The 22,405-nt window shown below is 39.8% G+C and overlaps 1 protein-coding gene and 1 long non-coding RNA gene across 4 annotated transcripts in view; both read left to right on the top strand.

Annotated features, from left to right (window-relative positions):
- The window catches only part of LOC138184646 (uncharacterized), a 138,471-nt gene extending 132,892 nt beyond the window's left edge, over positions 1 to 5,579 (top strand). Inside the window, exon 4 of the long non-coding RNA XR_011174366.1 lies at positions 5,303 to 5,579. This is a non-coding gene — a long non-coding RNA (uncharacterized LOC138184646). The remainder of the gene's footprint in view (positions 1 to 5,302) is intronic.
- The window catches only part of Fas3 (fasciclin 3), a 344,259-nt gene that overhangs the window by 275,169 nt on the left and 46,685 nt on the right, over positions 1 to 22,405 (top strand). The window lies entirely within an intron of this gene.

Raw genomic sequence — 22,405 nt, forward strand, 5'->3', positions numbered from 1 at the left:
GACATTTAAAGACTATTTATATTTGTAATAATATTTATCGAAACGTGACATCGATTTTGGGTTACGTAAGGTCGGGAAGAACAGCGAGGTTAAAATATCGATGACTGTTTCAATTATAAGAAAAACACACTTCACATGGAAGATAATGAAAGAGAAAATACCTGTTTGTTCTCAAACCAATAACAACTCTGACGAACAGCACCTTAACTTAACCGACAACTTACAGGAAATAGATCGATTCCCTCGTCTCGGCGTTTATCTTCTACTTAGGATGTTCTCGAAGCGAAATCCTAGTTAAACATAGCATCGAAAGCAATCTGTCATATCGTTCTCTCACGCACAGTCCAAACAAGCCCCGCAGCTGATTCTTCGACGTTCCGATGTCTTGTCCCACGGTTCTCGCTCTTTCAACCAATATTTATCCCCCGTCCATCATTGCATTGTTACATCTTTGTGTTTGTGGTTGGTAGAAACACGGACGAAGGCAAACGAAAAGTTAGAGGAACAGAGTAAACCTGTGCGAAAATCGTTCGCCAAGATGTAACCGCAGGCAAACAATCGGACAAACGAATAACGAAAAAGAGAGACAAACTAGGAATACAAAAAGAAAAAAAGAACACGTAAGTGAAAGAAAAGAAAATGAACTAAGGAACAAGAAATGAGTATAGTCTGAAATGGAAAGAGAAAGGTAGGAGGGAGGTGGGAAAGAGGAGAGAAGGAGCCACGAACACTGTCGAGATACACTTGGAAAAGGCTGAAAGAATAAGACGGAGACGAAGGCAGAGCGACAGAAAGTTGGCAAGTCGGATAATGGCGAAGTTATGGTTGCAACTGGAACCTCAATCCTTGTATACTGTCTTAGTATACGACTACGCTAACGATGCTTTAAGCCGTAGCTACAGCTTGTCAGTTTTACCTTTCGACGACCTTACACCGCCAGAATTTTCTTCGTTCGCTGTTCCTATTCGAAGCAGCCTCTGACGAAGAAAAGCGTGGACACTGGACATATTTAATCTTGCCATTTTCCGAGATTCTTTCGTGGAACGTACAGGAAAAGGATATAGGAATGGCTATGCAGAAACAAAAGCTTTCGGGACGAATGCTCTCGAATGGATGATATCAAAGCAACGAATGCTCAATGTTGTTAATAAAATAGTATAGTGGCAAGTAAATGGAAGAAAAAATGTCAGGAATTTCCATTAGTTTTTCAGAGTAGTAGATTTTTAATTTAACGAAATACATCTCTGTCTAAAGCACACTTTCGTCGAGAAATGTCTATGAAAAATAGATGAATTATCATCCGCATGTTTCTTACACGAAATTATTGTTCGTAGACGACGCTGTGATTTATCGATCAGCTGTCGAGGGAATGCAAGGACCGACAGTCCTTGCTCCAATTTATAACGATTGGATAGATAGGTCAACGATTTCCGGGCTGAAGTGCAAGTGGAACGAGAATAATGGACTGGAAGCTTTGCTTTATTTGATTACCTGCTCGTGCCGCTTACGCATCGTCGACTCCTGGCTTCGCTGAATCGTCCATTTTACATTTCGGAAGAAGCCATCACGCGCGAGATCCTTCGAAAACTTACATGGTCGGCCTGTCACGCGCTTGTCGCATTTTCAGGACATATGTATTTACTTACAGTCGCTTTACATTTAAATTGCAAACATCAATTTGACGTTGATGAAGCTATGAAATAGTAAGGAGGATGGTTGAAATCATAACTGAACTGCGTCACGAACAACTCGTTTCTAACTTGATAATTTTTATTTCTTCCTCATTTGAATGATTTCTTACAAAGTATGGTATTATGTATTTTCTCATATACCTTCCATTTTGATCTCTTTGGTGCAACGTTGGATTCTTGTTGCCAAATATTACTCTACGTTTTATATATTCTATCTTATTGCTCGTATATCCTGTGATAATAAAGAACTGAGAGGATAAAAGTCTGAAGTCCTAGATATCTCTTAGCACGGAGTCAGTTTCTACTGACAAAGACAAAATACCACGGTGACCCAAGACGTTGCTGCGTCAATCAGAACAGCTACTTGATTTATACCCCAGCCATATCACGAAGACTACATCTTCCCCGATCAGATACCTGAAGAAAGAATCGTAAAACTGCATTTCACGGTTGACGTCGGGCTCGATGGCCCGCTATCAGACCGCGATATTAAGTTTCGACTGACCCTTCAAGGGAGGAACGTTCATAAAGTTTACACTGAGCAGCGGTGAAAATTTCCCGCGGGAAATGGAACGAAGTAGGAAATATCGTCGTTTCCATATGCGCGCCACGTACGATGTACGGTGTACGGTGTACGACATACACGCGAAAAGGCACAGCTAATTTACGTGCTGAAGTATAATGTACATACACGTTTGATCGTGCGTTCTGTCGGAAGTTGGCCGATCACCGACGCAATCCATTAACAAGTTATTGCTCAATAATCGCGTATGTAATTACCAGCACGGCATAATTAAACGACGAAAACAACAAAGCAACCTCTACGAGGATAACACAAGAGATGTAATCCGTGGCATTTGAATTAACCATTTAATCATTTCGGTTGGTTCGATGAATTTATGAATTTATTAACGTCGAGGATTGTCGAATCGAAAAGTTTTTAATCAGCGTTTCTTCGCGCAATAATTTACCAATCAACTGACGAGTTACAAATTGCAGGTTATAATAAACTTCTAAAATTGTCCAACTTCATGCCAAATAGAATGATCAGTTAGTTTGTACTTCATAACACGTCTTTATTTACACGTGCGCTTTCGTATTTCTTTTCTTACTACTCTTATTTTATAAGCTGCGTTTCAAGCCACATAATAATTCTTAAAGGCTTCAACAATTTCCTAATCATTGCTGATGCTAAACATCGCTTCCCATACGTGTTTTAATACTTACAAACGATTCCATCATCGAAATTGTCACGTAAAATTAATGTTAAAAAAGGAGTAGCTGAGCAATAACTTAACTTGACTGTGCTTTTATAATTTTGTAGACTTATATTCACGAAAATGATTAAGTATAATATTACGATGAAGCAGCGAAGTTAAAAATAGTTGTTCAAATCACGGCCAAAATTGCACTCAAGACTAGTCTCGTGGTCGAATGCTTGCGGTTTTTATATGTTGCGTTTGTAGGTGTTGAGAGGATCCTGATTGCCCTATGTAATGGGGAAAGTGTAATGTTGGGCCATGCGCAAAGGTCAAGTCAAAGCCTAACGGTTCGCTGTCAGATAGTATGGAATGACGTGGATTTGGTTATGGTCGTTGTCAGAAAATCATCCACCTATAACCACCTAGTCTTCTCAACTACTAAGAATCCACGAACGATCCGTTAGGATCGAACTGCATAATAGCTAAACAACGTATTTAAACCGCGTATCGACTATGCAAACTGAGCTGATCGCGTTGGACCAGTTGCCGGGAGCAACGATCGAGTTATCGTGATTTGCATTGGGTCGATAAACAGCGGAACAATTCCGTAGCGTGGCAAGGATCGTTCTCCATCGTCCATGGAAAGTATCGCCGAGAAACATTGAACCGGCCGTTCTGTCGCCGGCTGAAAGTTGCTGTCATTTCGGGACCCGTGGCAACGTCTAGCTGGTTATCAACGTGTTAAACTACGTAATTCTGCGCGAGGCATAAACTTAATGCCGTAGTCCCCCGACTCCGGTTCTCTCTCCTTCAGCGCACCCATAACCGAGCTATGACGGGTTATGCACCAGTGTACGTACGTGTATCTCCGTACGGTTGCCACAATCAGAGCGAACAGGCTGGATAATCGCGCGTGCTTGCTCGCGTAACTTCTCGTGGGAAATTGTCGAGAGGCGAGCGTATCGCGCGGATACGAAATCTCGTTTGTGTTGTCGAGCAAAGTGGTAGACGCGCGCGAGCGCGTGCATCTCACAGGGCGAACGTTGGTAGAGTAAAGGCATTTTTTAATAAAAAATGACGAATGATGTAATTATATACGAGAACTATGAAATAAGAAGAAATTCAATAAGTTGACGAAGAATTATTCTTGTTGATTTTGCAATTTTTATGCTACTTAATAACTAGAGGACAGTATTTTAACATTAACTTTACCAGACCTGGTCAAGTGACCGGTTTGAAAATTTAATTAAAAATTGTACATTCGTTGTTATTTCTTTTGTTCGTCTAACTTTATGTAAATTTCTATATCAACAAAAATTGATAAATCGATTAAACAGATAATATAAGAATAAGAAGAAGAAGAACTGGCAAAGTTAGTGTTAATGTACCTAATAATTGAGAAGAAAACTCGTTAAATCGAAAGATACAAGTCGTTTAGAAATAGCTGATAGATCCACGTAGCTGACATTTTTGAAACGTTCAAACAACTGACAAAACTGTACATACGTATGTTTGATGCTAAAGTGAAATGACAGAAGAGAAATTGATAATATAAAATTGATTAACGATATATTACAATTTAAAACTGTTCTTCAGTAAAACATGAAAGATATGATTTATTATTCTTTCGTCCTGTGAACTTGAAATAGAAAAGGGAAAGAAAAGTTGTAAGTAATATGATAGCGGGAAGAATAGCGGAAAACTTATATGAACTGGTGGAAAGAAACGGATATTTCGCACGGTGGCTGGCGGCTTGTAAATTCGTGGAAGAGAATTATTGCGGTTGACGATATTTTTACGAAGGTCTTGGGCTGCAAGGCGGCGACACATAGTTCACAAGGGTGATAAAGTTTCAATTGCAAAAACGGCAAGTCGTTGGCGATGTTGAAACGTCAACTCGAGAAAAAGCTTATGAATATTTAACAAACAGCCTGGAGCACGAAGTTATCCCGCGTACTTTTCGACGTCCCATGGCTCTCAGGCCCTGTTGAATCTTTTAATTATTCTCGCCTAACTTCTACGAGCAATTGACCAGTTTGCGGCTGGTCGAAACTTTTTGCAGGAATAAGAATGAAGCCCGTTAGAAAGCGGAAACGTGGTCCTTAACCTGAAAATTCTATCATTGTCGTCGGTTTTCCCGCGCGACGAGAGAAGAATTTTACAATTTCAAGAAATACTTCTTCCTCCCTTTTGTTTTCGCTGAATGCGGAACTTGAGTTTAGAATTTTAATGAAATTTCATTTCTCCCGTAATAACCTAACTGGTATTATTTTGAGTTTGCGTTAAATTGTTGGCAAAAGTTACTATTTCAATTCATTAGCCTATTAAAAATTCTTAATCCTTTTTTCTAACACTGGCTAACGATAAAAATATCTCGTTTCCGTAATTAATTAACTCTTTCTGTTTCAGGTAATCGAGCTCGTTTAACCAATTACGAAAACCAAGTTAGATGCATCAGAGAATAGAATGCACGTGAATAACGTAAGTGAATCTAAAACCGGAACACCTGTCATGAACTCGTAGCATTCGCTATTACAGTGATATACAATACTCTTAAAACAGTCTACGTTTCGTTACGTGACACAGAGCATAAAGTAGATCATTCGTCTGTATTTCGAAATCCTCGTAACTCCGTTGTGTTCCAGCTTGATAATAAAGCTAGAAGGTTGTACACGCGAGCTTTATCCTATCCTACACGCATTGCGATGAAACATTCATTGCGAAGACAGAAGCAGCGATAGAATATTCACAGTAATATTAACGAAGATTTTTAATCGTCAAACCGTGTGGTAATATAAATGTCCATCGCTAAAAACCACTCTTATCGCACTACACATTCTCTATCGTTTCTTTATCGCCAACCACCACTTCTACTAGAAACATTCCAATTTCTATCATTGTTACACGTTACGTTAACACGTAAGCTGTACGATAAACACGTCGATGTACTTTGAGATACATTTTGCAGCTACAGTATTTAACGAGAATTCCGATCGAGACAATTATTCACAGAACGTTTGGTGAATCGATTGTGCACATTTATGGGGTGTTCCAAAAGTTCTCCCATGAGAGACAATATCTACTGATACTCGGTAATTCACGGACAGCGCAAGAACCCGCTTCCAATTCCCGTTAATTCTACGTACGGCGATGAAACCGGCGCACGATCGTGCGGAGCGTTTGATCAGGTATCCAGGCGTTGTTTTTCCACGCGGGAGATTTCCCCGTGTATCGAGTTGGATTGCTCTCCGTTGGAATTCCCTTGGGCGGTTTCTGCCGCCGTGAAAAACACCGTGGAGGAAAAACGGGCAGAGTTTGCGGGCGACTTGATACTGCCAGCGTGTTGGAAAAACTAATTCCACCGATACGGCACGTGGAATTTTGCGACGAACCGAAAGCGATCGCGCGACGATATCGGAAACAGAACCACTCGCCGATTCTCGAGGTAATCGAGATATTTCATTGTCGAGGGAAAAACCAGAGGAATGGAACCAGGCTCCTTGGGAGTTCGCTTGTTTTACCTGCGAATTAATAATGCGAGCCGTTTGTCGGCTGTATGGCCAAGGTAAACCTGACTCTCGCCTTTATTGAAAACGAAACTTATCGAGGACGACCGAACTTCCGGCCTGTTTACCTTGCCTTCTACCTTCGCCATGCAACTGGCGAGTGGATTTTGTGACGATGCTTCACGAAACTTCGCCACCGGGATTGCCGACTTTAATTCCTCGTTGGGAACCTGGTAATTGAAATTTAGAAGGTGAAGGGGGCAGGGGGGAAGGTCTCGAGAATGATAAACGCGTTTTGTACTTTTAAGAAGTAGTGCAGTTGTGCTAATGCTTGGGTGAGAAGAAACTGGATAAACGTTGTTAGTTTACAGCGTCTTTATCGCATATTCTATTGCATAGATTGTGTCAAGATACGAGTACAGTGAAACTTCGTTTATATAAGGACCATTTGTTCGAACGAAATTTTGGTATCTAATGGACGATTAAGTGGTATATAAATGAAAAAATAAACAAGCGGTTGCATAATTTATATTTTTATCTTATTTGAGATTAATATAATACTATAACTGGTTGAATATCATATGTAGAAATGCTGGATCACCATTATCAGTGTTCAATATTAGGTAGCTTTGAAGGTAAACGGGATCGATCCAATATAAGCGGCAGCGTATGCTCAACAGACTGAACAAACATATCTAGAATCGATTAAACATACTTAATGCTTTGGATTCAAAGACGTGGTAATGGTAACGTATATTGGTACGAGTACTCGGGTAGCCTAATCGTATTTCCACGAAGACTAGCTATTTAACGAATGTATTTAATTACTTACCAAAGTATGAAAATACGTATGTATTAGGTCGTCCGAAAAGTTTCTTTCGTTTTATAAGGAAATAATGCATTTCCCGTTTTATATTATTTTATCGAATTACGTATGATACATTTTGTTCTATCGAAATAAAGATTACAACGTTCGACAGATTAGATTTCGTGTTTGTATAAAAATGCATCGTTGTAAAAGACGTGTCTGTGAAAGAAAGACACTATTCGGACAACCTAATACTTGACGAAATATAATCAGACACAACCGTATTAAATCATATTCGGTAATTCGACAAAAATAACGTAACAATTCGCATTCTTTCGGTATTCAGAATCTATTTTTCATCGAAATTTAGACCGCAATGTTACAAGTCACCCTATAAATCAGCCCCGCGCAAGTATGTTGCATCATCACTCTCTGTAATAGAACCCTTTGCTAAGCGATAGTTTAGCTATTAGTTCGGCGAACTACGGGCTCTGATCGCGTAATTACTTCTTACGGTACCTACAAAAACATGACCAATCGCATAATAACCATATCACGTCGATTATACAAAAATAATCCATTTCGACCTCTCACCTCGGAAAGAAGTTTAGCATTGAAACACGAGAGACATTAAAATCTTCACTAAAATTTCCTAATAAACGTGCAGACTAGTTCTCGAGCCTCTGAACCAAACATCCCATTCGAATAATTCCAACATCATCGAAAACTTTCATTAGAAGAGCTTCTCGTATGCTTTTAAGCTTCAATCAAGACCTGTTCGAAAAGAAACGCGCGAAACACAGGTGCGCGCGTGTATCGAGGACGCTGAGAAGTATTCGCTAGGCGTTTCACGTTTCAGCGCGAACAGGGAGCGAAACCGTAAGCAAGGAACGTCGTTCTAACTGAACTTTCCAACAGATCAAACATCTGTCGCCAACTCGATGCCAGCGGAATCCATTTATCCTTCTCTGGCTTGGCCAGCGAATAATTATATTCAGCAGGGATCGGCTTTAAGAGGCGCATGCCTTCTCTCTCTCTCTCCTTCTCTGCCTTTATTTCTCCTTTGTCTACCTTCGTCGCAGACCCGCGAAATCAAAACTTTCTGACCTAATAAGGTATTCGTGGTGTGGCACGGTATTTGTTCTTCGAGGTAGCCGGCGATGCGGCGGCTTATGCAAATCCGTGAAAACGGCCAGAGACCTGCGAGTCGTCAAAGGGAAACGGAGATCACGAGAAGAGAAATGTAGCATCTTGTAAGAATCGGAAGTTTGCTGTATTAATTGCGCCTGACGGGAATGAACGTCGTCGATCGTAGTTTGATATCGTTGTTCTTGATCGAAGAGCGATCGAGTGTAATTGTGGTTATGAAATCAGTGGATGGCTATGCGAAAGAAAATCAATCACTCGATGATATATTAGAGAATGGAATTTTCATTTCGTTTGTAATTTCAGTTTAGTTAATTCACGTAAGATTGCATTTATATTGTGATCACCAAAAAGGGATTCCACGAATTCGTTCAATACCTTTTTCCTTACTATTTCTTTTTCTATATAAATTCTACAACCTTATGAAGCTTGAAAAAGTTGAAATATTCTACATATCAGCGTGATAAATTGTTCTCGTCAGATTATAGAAATTCCTTTTGTGTTTTCGGTTCGTGTTGTCGGCTTCTTTAACGTATCTGTTATTCCGATACAAGTTCTACAGATTATTTCTCTGCTTGTTTCTTGACGAGTTCATTCCTTGCCTTTTGATTTGTTTTAAGGCAAACGTGTCTCGTATAGTAGAAGAAGTAATTTTCTGTTCGAATCTTCCCCCGCTCTTTTTCAATTTGAAACATTTATTTGGTCTCGCCACAACGTCCAACCGAGGAGATAAATTTTGTCAGAGCACAGAGAAGAAAAGATGTGGACTGGTGAAATTTTCTAGGAGTTATGCAAATCAGGAAGTAGGATCAACGGATGAGAAACGAAAACAGTAAAAGTATTATAGAGATGTTATATTACAGGGAGATAGGAAAGCACTCGTGCTTAATTGCGCACACGCGACACCGACGTTATGATAATAACCACGATAAGAATGCGCAAGTTCTGTGACCTAATGAGATATTCATTTCGTTGGAAATTATGCCCCGTTTGCACATACAAGCGTCCCGCGAAATACCTCTCTCTTCCGGCAATGTATTTTAAATATAAACTTGAAAACAAGAGAAAGTTCATTGAAAAACACAGAATCAATTGATACGGTAAAAAAAAAAGAAATTACAAATTACACACGTTGAAAATTAAATGCATCTACGTTGAATGGCTGAACATACAATAGGTGAAATTCTGCTTTAGTCTGGCATTCACTTCGTATCAAAAAGTACTTAATTGCCGCGTAGTTATGAAATTTTCTGAATAATACATACAGGCAGCAACTATTATTCTATGGTTGGTAAAATAAATTGTTAGAATTAACAAGCTCACGAATTTGTATACTAAAGAAAGGTATATCATTCATATAGCAATTCGCACGCAATTTTCGTTCTATTTCGTAATCCTAACTGTACAAGTACGGTTGTACTATGAGCAATAGCCACGGTGCAAAATATACAAATTATGTTTTAGTAGAAATCGTATCGCTTTGACGAAACAAACCCTCATTTCCCATTAACTTCAATAACGTTCGCAATCAAAAATGAAAAAGAAAGAAATTCTATCCATTCATTTAGATCGTATACTCTAATGAAACTGCGACAGATAAATTCAACTTTAATACGACGTAAAATCATTATGCGTCGCAAGCATGCCATCCATTTATCGTTCTCGGATCATTTTCCACCCCGTAATCGTGACTAATCTTTATGAAACACGCGGTAAAGGAAGAAAAGGGGTCAAATGCGTGACATGAGTCAACCCCTACAAGAAAACAGAAAGAATGTATTATTTAATTATATTGTGTTTAATTTAATTATATCATATAGGATGTAACGAACGAATTGCACCGTAGTTGTAAAGAATAAAAAATAAAGAAAAATAACAGTCATTTTAAATATTTTTTTAGAAAAATGTCAGTGTTTGAACAAACATTAATTTTCATTTACGTGGAAGCCAGTTAGCGATAAATTGGTAACAAATTTGTAAAAAAACAAAACGACTAAAAAATATTCATTTTTGATTGCTTTGATTACGAATAATCATTACGAATAATTCCAAGTTTTTTTTTTTTCATTACCGCTAACTATTATCGACGAGAAAAATTCTGTCTGCTTGTATTTGGCTACTACTGCTATTAAAAAAATTATATAACTTTTTAATGAAAGTTTTGAAGTTGAATTTTAAGTTTTAAAAGAAAACGAAATATAGAACCTGATTTAAAAAAAGAGAAACTTTCGGAAAATTTGAAAATTGGGAAATAAGACTGTGTGCAGATACTTTTTGACGTCACTGTGTTTTTAGAAACGGGATATACAGGGAAGTTAAATTAATCAGAAATCAATGTAAAACAGTCAGATCGATGGCGCTCCAACAAGAAAAATTCTTCGGCGTGTTTCGTATCGTAACGAGGGAAACTTTCGCGACCTGATAAGATATTCCTGTCGGTATACGGTATTTGACGCTTTCGTGGACTTATGCAAATCCACGGAAACCGCGACGTCGCGTCGGGCAGAGAAGGCAGAGGGAGAAAAAAAGAAGAGGAAGAGAAAGCGTAAAGGGGGGACGGAAGCGAAACGAGAAGATGGAAAGACGAACGACACGCGCGGCTACAAACGGTTGCATGATAATTTCAAGTTGTACGAGTTACACACGTGTGTAAATATTCTACCGCACAGATGTCGTCGGATATTGTGAAATATTCCGTAGCCACGTCTGATTTCGAGAAAGCGAAACGATATATACCGTTTTTCATATTTAATTTTCCAGCGTACTTTGGAACAAATGAAAACGACGTGCAATTTCAGGATACACGCGTAGAACCGCGGTGATAACCTTGGACTTTAGTAGGCATACCTTTTTTGTGAATTAAAAAACATCAACTTTTTATTGCGTTGTTTTGGTAAGAAAAAAAATAGAACGGAGCAGCAGTAAAACGTCTGAATTTTCTTAACGTTGATTAAACTTTTTATTTCGCTTTCTCCTTTAAATCTCTATTTTTCTGCCACTTAGTTTTTAAACAACCTACGAAACACGTTCTTAAATTCAAGAATAACGATAATCTGATCGTTCGGAAAACGTATATTTCGTTGGCTATAAAACCTTGCTAAAAACATGAATCGTTTATTAACGTTGTTGTATAAAAAAAATGCTAAGACGATTGAACGATCGTAAAACATAAAAATTTTGCTGAATCGGTAATTTATTCTTGGATAAACGGATGTTACGCAACAAGAGGCAGTAGTAATATCCCGAATGGATCGGACAAAACATCTCGCCAGTCATTTCGAGACGCGAATGTAATCCTCAAGATTCAAGTACCTACAAGTTTAAGAACGGATGGGCACGCGTAATAACGAAAGTGGCGATAAAATGCGAAACGATATCGGTGAATCAGTGAATCGGTGGAAGAGAGACCGGGTTGATTTACAAGAAGGATTATTAAGTCAGCACGTAAGCTCCTTGAGTTAGCACATAATCCGTCCGATGGATATAGTCAGTTTACAAGGCGCAATATCTCGATTTTAGTACTACAGAGGTTGAACTGGTTGGTGGCTGAGTCGGGAATAACAATCCGAGAATAGATAGGCAGTGGATATATGGATTATACGGAGAGAATTATACGACTTGGACCGTAACGTCTTCGAATTTAATGCAGAAGCGACGAGGCCTGCCATAGCCGCCAGCCATTCCCCATGAAACCCGATCGATGTTTAATTTCCTACGATCGTCCTTGTCGGAATAAAAGCTTTGCTCGTTGCCTCTCTGCTTAATTCACTGGCAAGTGGTTCGGTTATATCACCGTTGAATTTCTTACACAACCGATCTCCTTTCGTCGATCTTTCTCCATTTAATTCTCGCGACACGCTTAAAAGGTTTTAACTTGGAATTTTATATTCTGTACGTTTATACTTGGAAATTAACCCTTTGTGGCCCAATGACATTTTGTTCCGAATGATTTATACTCGGCGAACGCAGTGGCTCGCGAAAGTGACTTTTACGCCCAATAACTTTATTATATTCATTCCTGTTGAATCAATTTGTTTATTGCAAGCAAAAATCCTGCAATAAAATGGAATATCGAGTCTACATAGGACCGTAAAAAGTATTTATCTGGGAATTTTTACAACCTGAACGTACAAATATATTTTTACTACGAATAAAGAGAAAATATTCGAATAAAATTCTCCCGCGAATTATAAATTCGCCAACTGACAATTTTTATCAAACTGCTCGTCTACGTTTCGTTCAAAAATTCGATAGTCGAATTAGTTTCTAACATTCTGAAGAGGGTTTTCGAGTGTAGCGCGCCTAAGGGGAAGTTCTGCCGGCAACGAAAGCTAAAACACAGCACGTTTTCAGCACAGAGACGAGACAGCTTGTCAAAGTGCAGTACTCGGCCCGTACGAGCAAACAAGACGCGCACCTCGTATCCTCGGAACTGCGTCGCGACATTCAACAGCTAATTACTCGGCTTCTCGTCAAACCGAATTCCAAATTTGCCATGATATCAGCACGGAAATTAGAGAAACTCGCGGCGTTTGCCCGTGGACATTCGTTTGATCCGATCGCACGTCGCAAACTTATTTCCTCCCATTTCATCTCATTAATTGGAGAATGTGGAGAATTCTTTCTAAATCGCTTTAACTCTTCCTTGCACGCATCCTTCATAGAAGTGTATGAAATCCTTGATTGGAAATGTATCCTTAATTGTTCGAAAATAGAATTTAAGATCGATTACATGGAAGCTGAAACAACACTTACGTTTATTACCATTTTAACTTGTCGATTATGAAAAAGTACACGAAACGAGGCGAAGATACTGGAAGTCGCTGAAAAGCTTGAGGTGGCTTATTACACGTGTTAGTTTATTAAAGAGACGAGTGATAAAATTGTAATAGTCAGTGTATATTAAAATCACTTTAAATACAAGTACAGAGATATTGTATGCTGGTCGTGTGCCACGCTATACTGATTCGCTATATGGACTCGTTACAATGACTGTCCTAAAGAGCACGTTCTATTTTAACTACAGCTGTTATTATAAAATGTTCGAATGTAACTCCGGTTGACGATTACAAATAACAGTGATAATATTTTGTCCGGAGTTAGTTTACCTTTGAACATAGCAAACCAAAATAACATTGACACTCCAAGGCACAACAATACCAGTCTCTTCCGATTCGAATCTTCCGTTGACTCATGTGCCGCCACAAGCTAATACACGAGTTGAACAGGCACCGATCTGTCAATGAGTAACGCGACTGTATCAACAGAGAATATTATTGTAGCATTTGGTGGTACACCATGTGAATATGCAATCTATTTCGTGGCATTTATATAGAAATGTTGTGTGAAACTTAATTAAACGTAAACAGTAGCTGTTGAAGTAATAGATGAGAAAACGTTGACCTCGTGGTATATCCCTGGAGCGGGAAGAACGTGAAACGCGTGTAAAATTTATATAAATGGAATTTATATCTTCGTAAAGTAACGCATTGGAATAGTTTATCAAGATAACTAATAAAAATCGCAACATCGAGATACCAGAGAGCTAAAATCCTGGAACTCGGTTAAAATACACGACCAGAAGCTTCTATTTCCATCGTAAAACAATTGCGCTACGTTTCTCATTTTCACAATTCCCTATACGACGAAACATTGCCAGGGAATCACGTACGGTAACATACGGTGTATACCTTTGACAAAATATTCAAACGTTCAGCGGCGAGCAAATAGTGTGTGTGTCAAAGCCGATCATTTCGTGGCATGCGTCACGCCAGATGAATATATCTCGTTCGGACACAAACAGCGTAAAAACCGATATCTAATAAACAAAAAGGGTAGTTGAAGCGACAGCGAAATGAAAGTACGAAAATATCTACTATGTTGAAAAAAAAAAAAAAGAAAAAGTGGAAGCAAAAATAAACCGAACGACGACAACAATAACGACAAAATCGATCGATGTACATAAAAATCACGCTCAAATTTGGAACTATCAAATTGTTATCTGGTTTGGGACTTCATGGCAATAGCGGGCAAAACTGAATAACGAAAAAGCGTGGAAAATTCGGCGGGATGAATGTTGAGAATGAAAGAGAGACGAGGTGCGAGTGTCGTCGGCCGAGGCGCGCACGAATTCGAACATCGAAACGGTATAGTCGGTGAAAAACTCATCGTTTACACGTTTCCAGGAACGTGGAGAGGCGATCGGTATGCGCGACAGCATCCACGAGGCGTCGTCGTGCATATAAAACGTTCCTCTCTCGCATTATACCTGTTTGTTCGTTTCCACGCTGTCTGTCTCCGTTTTCGTTCTCTTCGTTTCTCTTGCCCCTCTGTGTGTAGCGGCTTCCACGAGTCGCGGCTTACGTTCGCGTGCGGCGGTTGCACATTCCGTTTGTGACGCGGCCCCTCTTACTCTCGTGATAGAATTACCTGTACCAACCGCAATAACAATGTTGCTGCTTAGTCGGTATTACTTATATCAGGTCGACGAGTTACGAACATGTCGGAGGCATTCTAACAAACTCCACCACTTCAGTTGCATTTTCGTTCTCGTCCATGTGCCACATAGTTTGCACCCTGACGTCGGGACACGTCAGGACGTGGAATAACTCGTTCGAATACGACTCGAGTCATCTTTTTGTTTTTACCAACGAGGCAGTTCAACGCGTACGTATCGGCGAATTATTTAGGGCGCCGTAGTGGACTTGGTGCGACAGAAACGGAGGGAAGAAAATAGTTGGCATCGTTTGGAAGATATTAGAATATATACTCCGTTAATGCATTTTTTTCTCTCTCATAAAAGATGCGATAATGGAGCTATTGAGAAGCCACATCGATCAACTCGGCAAGTAGAAAAGTAGAGAAATCGATGATATTGCAAGTACCGTCGTTTTACGTATATCCGAGAATTTATTTTCCTACGAGAATCGATCCAACCGTATCAGAAAAACAGAAATAGGACGTAAGCAGCGTCGAGTATCCAAAATCTGAAATCCGTTCTCATAAAGTCGAAACAACCAGAACACGCGTTCCCTTATCTACGGAACCTCAACGTCGAAATACACCGGCGCTCTCCGAAAAGTTCTTCCCGTTCAATCCAGCAAAGTACATACATACGAAGTGACACGAAAGTAGAGCGTCTTCGGGGGCCAAAAGTTCGCCGAGTCCTTTTACATAAAAATCGCGGAGCTATGTACGAAGATACGTGGCCGTATCGCGATGCATCACCCACGCAGACAAGTTGCTGTTCTGGCTGGCAATAGATGGGCTGGAAAGTTTCCCGTGGAAAATCGAGTCTCCCCGTTGAAAGTCACAGGATGGAAACAGCTGTACGCTTCTCGTCGTCTTCTTTGGCGAGAAACGGTCGTTAAGACGAAACTATCGACCGATAAGCAGACCGAAATACGTTACGTTCATGGTAATATCTGTTGATGTGCACGCATCATGGTATCTCGGGCTTGTTATTAGCCGTGCCTGTGAGATTAGGTCGGTCTGGGCCCGAGATATGCCAGCATGGCTGCCGCTCGATCGTTAGGAACAGAGAGAACGGAGACAGGAAGATTACGCGCGAACTATAATTGCAGTTACGTCGCCGGAATTATACATTACCAAAATGATTGCTAGCTAACGGTTACTCTCCTGAGTCTGCTACACGGATATTAATCATTTCGACGAGACATTAATTACTCCCGTGCTCCACCGCGCGTCTTATTTCACTGTTGTTCATTCGTTCGATTAAATATCCTTTACGCGGATTCGCCTCGCTTCGTTTCACCGCGTTCTACGATTGCAGAAGGAAGAGACGAACGCGTGAAATTGGAGATGTATCGCTCCTCGTTATATGCAATATGTAGCTTGAAATATGTTGAGGTTATTAGATGTATAAACAGAGAAACGCGTGGATAAATTGTAAAGTAGAAAATATATTTTAACACATAAGTGTAAGTACAAGTAGGAATATAATTTGAACTGGTCTAGATCCGCACGCTAGCAGTGTTACCCTATAACTGAAAACCCCCAAGCTTTTGTCTATTTTCTATACGCTATTTTCGTCTTTTGTCTATACGCTGTTGATGGCTTCAGTGCTTGAGAAAATTAGAAAGGCCAGATGTAGAGTTTTCTTAGAAGTGGTGACTATTTCAACAAAATATACAGATTTTACAGGTCAAATGCGAATCATCGTTATTGGCAATGCTTCATTAGAGGAATAAAAATAATATTCGCTACGACGTTGATATGGAGATCTGAGAGCTTCGTGTGGATTTATTGTTTGAATTTAGAAAAATAGCGTGGAGCCAAGTTAATCAACATTCGCTCACTCTTTCGAGAACACAGAAGTAGGAATTCAGCGTAAAATTGTTAAAGTTTTTGAGGACGAAAATAACAGTGAATCGATATACCGCTTCCTACGTGTCGTCTCCCACCAAGTGCTATCGTAACAGAATTCCCTGCCCCAGGCACACGAAGCTTGGGTCAAATTCCATTGTCCTCGGGAAAAGTGCGTAAAGCTCATTAGAGCAGCGTCAACGAAGTCTGGACACGTAGCCGGCACTGTCTCATAACTCGAGTATTGTCCGCTCGACCCCTTCGTGAAGCGGCTGAACGTAGCTGTAACAAAGTTGACCGGTCGCGTATCTCGTTCGCGTATCGCGCATAGAAGAGCCAAATCCTGAGTACACGGTTGACGATGCGTCGACATACACGAGAATCGCATCCAGTCAGCAGCGTCGCTGCCGGCTGAGGGTCCAAAGCACTCTAAAAAATCCAATTTCCCGTGACGCCGTGGACGCGCGCTGCAACAGGTTCCGTTCCATTCCGTGCTCGAGCAAGTTCACAGGCGGCATTGTTTCAACGCACAGCGCAGGGGATTGCTTTGAGAGGAGCAGAAAGCACCCCTTTCCCGGTTCGCGTCGCCGTATTACCAACGTTGCCACACGCTGTCCTTGTCTTCTGGTACTCTTCACAGGCCAACGGTTTCGTTCGGCCCGAAAAAAAGATTAATTCTAGTTGGAGTGAGCGCCGTCGTTGAAAAAAGGAACAAGAAAAAAAGCCCGAATTTTCCCGATAATCGACGTATCCTCGCGCTAGGATGATTCCTTTCTCTCTGACGTAACCGTCGCGTCCACTACATTTCGTTCGTCGCGATCGTCTCTGGCCATCGAACGAGAATGAAATATCGTCTGCTGGCTGCAGCCTTCGTCGCGTTAACAAGCAGCCGTGGGGAAGATTCGGTCGCGCAACTCCGGAGATCGTCGATGTGCGAAAGGGAAACATGAGTGGATTTTTAAAATAGGTTGTGAAATGCAAAGCTAATTGCAAGAGAAAATAGATAAAGATATGAAAAACTAGTCAGAAAGTGAGTTGGTCAGTATAACCTTGGGAAAGAAGGACAAATAATTCGCATTGTCGTTCGCACGAAGGTCTAAAGATGACCATTCTTTAACATACTCGTTTGTAGCTTTAGTAGTCGAATATAAACTGCTCGAAAGTCACATTAACTGCATCGGTTAAAACGCAAAGTAAAGTGTGCTGAGTGTTACAATTTTTTAAGAATTTCCAATTATAATGACTTTGAAACATCTGCAAACTGGAACTAACATTGCAACTTGCCTCGATCAAACGAGTCACCGAACTGAAGCTACAGAAATACCTGTAGATCTTGTAACAAGATTCTCGATACGACTCGGTTGGCTAATCTGCATTAAATAAACCGAGTAAGAAGAAGTAATTGGTTCGTTTTACTTCGAAAGGGTTGGGTAGGAAGTTGAAGAGAACTCGACGTATAAGGGATCGATAAGCGATTTTCTGCGTTTGATACGATAATTCATTTGCCTCCCGAATCCTAGCGGAGGCTGTCGTCCAGATACCATCGTTTCTGGCGGGCGTAGCCCCTTTATTATGGTAATTTCATTCAGGTTCCTGACGTTGATATCCGCAATCCGTTCTCGATTCGTATTGAAATAAGCTCCGATCTGTTTTGCGAGTGGAAAAAGAGAAGACGAAGGTGCAATGACATCCGTCGACATTACGGTCCCTCAGACTTTCTGCTTTCGCCACGACCACGACCACGACTACATCTATGCCACGTCGAGGAAACGCGATTGTCGCGGAACGACATGCTCGAGTTTCCGCGATCGAAAGCGGAGAAAACGTCTACGGGGAATCGATTTTCGAACTGTCGTGGCCACTGATACGACAATGGACCCAAGTCAATGCGTATCGCGTAAATACGGAAATGCGTTTGGAAGCACTGTCACGGACAAAAATTTAAATTTTTATTTCATCCCAGCACATCCATCCTTTACGCGTAGTAGAAGAGATATCGAATGTTAAATGAATCAATAATAAATATTACGATTGAAAGAAATGTCGTAAAATTGTGAAAGATTCGTTTTCACGGTGAAATAAATGAAACATTCGACCGTAGGAGAATCAGGTAGATGAGAAATTCGTATATCCAATTATTCGTTATAATTTTCATTCACAATTCATGTAATTCCATTATAATGAAAAGGAACGACCAAAAACGATAGTGAAGGCAACATCACTATCGCTTGTGAATTGTGGTGAAACCGATGCGTCACGCGTGACCTAGAAAGCGTGTCGTTTAAGCGAGGAAATATATTATATAAAGAGGTGTGGGGAGGACGAAAGTTAATTGCATTTTGGCTCGAAAAGTCCGAGCGAGCGTACAAACGTGCTAATTCTCCATGTTAAAAGCACAGCGGACGTGCGATACGGGTCGACGTGCCGCTGATAAATGTGTTTGTTCGTCCCTGTGTAACCCAGAAAACATACCGATGAACAAGCAGATATCAATTAAAACAAGAAGAAAACCACTGTCCAGATTGGTGCAACGTAGTACGTCCTGTTTTTTCTTTGATAATCGCAATTTCTAATGGAGATTTAGCGTTAATCGTTTAAAACTGAAAAATACACTGGACTACGTGTATGTGTGTGTAAAAAGCTAGAACTTTTTCGATCTAAGTTTTATACTGATGCCACTCTAGTAGGGAAGTTCAGTGAGTTTGAGGATCCATTGATAGCGAAGTTTACTCTTCTTTTGTTCATACTACGTGTAAACATAGTAGCTTGTGATCACAGCATGGATGAATGAACACTGATGGATTAATTGATCGATCGATTCGTACATGGACAGAGGAAAGTCTGCGATATAAAAGACAGCACGATTCACCGAACTAATGCTTGGAATCAGAATTTTTGGTACCACAAGACCAATGAATAAAGTTACTTAATTATCAGATCATAATTAGCTGAAATATTTCAACTAATTAACAAACAATTCTGATCCACGAATAGATCCCACGATAATCACTTGTCCATTTCTGTATATTACGTGCGTTCCGTACATATTTACACGGTTAAATTTTCCGTTAATGATCGCTATTGTTAATCAACGCTATTGACACGAATCAGGACCGTACATAAGGAACAGCAGTCGCGTTTCTGTCAGCTATCATCTCCTAAACAGCGAAAAGTGAAGATAAGACGCCAGGAAAACAAAGAACATGATAGCTGTGCTCGTTAATGCAAGCTTTCTTGGACAACAAAATTTATTCCAGTTTCTCTTCCTGTTTTATCTCTTCTTCACTCGTCATTAGACACGAAAACTAAGTAAGCAACAAATATATAATTCATTTCATAGACCGGTATTATCCTTCGATGTGTTCGTTTTAGCTTCTAGCGTTATCCTGCCTTTACCTGACAATGCTCGCCACTTTCCCTATTCGCCACTGTCTTACGTTGCGAAATGTCATTAGCGCATCGTCCCAAGAAATCGGCTAGCTCCTTTTATACTTTAAATTTAATGGAACACCTGTCTGACTGTACTCGAACGTCGTCCACTTGCGTTATCCTTCGAAAATTTCGCCAGAATTTCGTATTTTATTTTTATTTCATTATTATAGAAAGGAACAATTTTTCAAGAAAAATTACAGCTGGGAAAAAGTTTAATTCTGGTAGAACCTTCCTTAAGTTTCCCTACGAATACAATAGAATAGAAAGAAAATACTATTTCATAGAATTAAATAACTATTTGAGATACGAGCATCTTAACATTATTTTATAATATAATGGAGCAAAAATTCGAATATAGTATGAAACTTAGAGGATAAAAAAAGTACTCCGTTTGATGTTATACGCGTGTGTGAGATTATCTAATTAATAACGAAACTTGGGAGTATAAAACCAGCGAATGTGCATGAGACGCGATAACGATTTCTGGATGAATAACGTACGAGATTCACACCAGAGACGATATATCGTCATTCAAGTTGAATTATGGACGATTTTATGCGATAGCTAATCCATCGTTAGTAAATGCAATAAATTATTGAAGATTCCTCCGGTACGTAAAGGAACAGCCTGCGGCCGTTTAAGTTTCGCGTAATTTTAAATATTGAAAATTAACTCCGGCTTATATAGCGAAACGCACCTGCCGCTGTTATAATTAACTTATCTCGCTCGACGTACGCCGATATGAGCTTAAAAGCCGTTTCGCGTTAAGCCGACGGAAACTTACCGCAAAAATCTTAGAACCACACATTTGTTAAAACAATAACGGCGATTGCGCCACGAGAAAATCATCGGAATATAAAATCGACTACTGCAATATTTTGTCAAATTTTCTAATTTTTAGCGATAGGAGACGAACATCAAAAAAGTTGCGAATATCTTCCTCTCATTTCTTGTGTCCTACTATATGTTAGTTTCTTTAGCTAATCACCTGATTTCGAGAATTTTTCAATTTAATGCCAGCATTTCTTCTTACGAAATAACCAGAAATTTTTGAAATTTCATGTTTCTCAGCTTAACCTTTCCATTCAACGTTAATGTCCAGATTGGAAAAATCCATTAAACTGTATAATTACCAATGAAAATTTCCGTGATTTAAATACAATTTTCATCGAACTTCGTGCTTTTGTAAAAAATTCTAGTATTTCGACGTAATCAGGCCGTTAATGAAATATCAGAGAGGTAATGAACCCTCGTACCCTTCTTCTCTCTAATTTCCGCGTAAATCAGAAACGTCGACTTAATACGAAACCAGTACGCCTCAACGAAGCTACAATAAAATATTGTGGGTGTCACACATTGACCGAACTCCCCCTACGCGGATTCGTTAACTGGAAATATGGCTGGCTGCACCCTTCATTCGAAAGTTACGAACCCTTGCCCCCTTCCCAGGAGGGTAGCGTTTCTGTTTATATCGCACTTGTTTTGCTTAAGTAGCTGTTGCCTGCGAGCACAAACACGAGAACTCTGTACTCTACAGGTTCATATAAACTTTATTAAGATTACCGAAACAGCTTACTGTATGGAATCGACGCGGTGAAAGTCGGCTAATAGTTTATTGTCGTAGCGCGGGAACGTCGTTCATGCGAAAACAAACGACAAACAGAGTTAATTAGATGGCAATTACGCGCGCGTGTTGGTGGATTCGCGTTTCAGCTGGAGCGACAAGCTCTGAAGCTGCTACTGCTAAATATATGTATTTATGAATTACCATAAAAAATATATATATGTATATGTATATATAAAAATGGAATTTTATGACAAATTAGTACACGTAGAAATCCTTTCCGAATTTATTATGAGCGTTAGACAGAAGATTTTGAAACCTCACTTAGAATTGCAATTGTCGTGATTGGATTCGTAAAATTTGCAAGAAATCTGGAAATGTATATATATATATATATATATACGTGCAAAGTGTTCAAATATCTTCGTTATTGTATTGTGTGAATTAGTGCGACGTATAATGCTACTACTTTATGGATGACTCGTAACTTTCGATGGAATTGGACCAATCGATTCTAACAAGCGACTTTAAATGGACGAGAATCATCGATTCTGTGCCAGTTAAATTAGATTGACTCATCGATTTAGGGTGAATCGTGTGGAATTGAATTAGCAACGTGGAATAAAGATCTCATTGCACGTGGTTCAATCGAGAAAGTATTTACCCGAATATCTAATCGCAGGATGAATTAATTAAACGGCGTAACGTTTCCTATGGAATATTAAGGATCA

The sequence above is a fragment of the Bombus flavifrons genome, chromosome 11 (assembly GCF_040668555.2).
Source record: "Bombus flavifrons isolate JBK064 chromosome 11, iyBomFlav1_principal, whole genome shotgun sequence".
Taxonomy (NCBI): Eukaryota; Metazoa; Arthropoda; class Insecta; order Hymenoptera; family Apidae; genus Bombus; species Bombus flavifrons.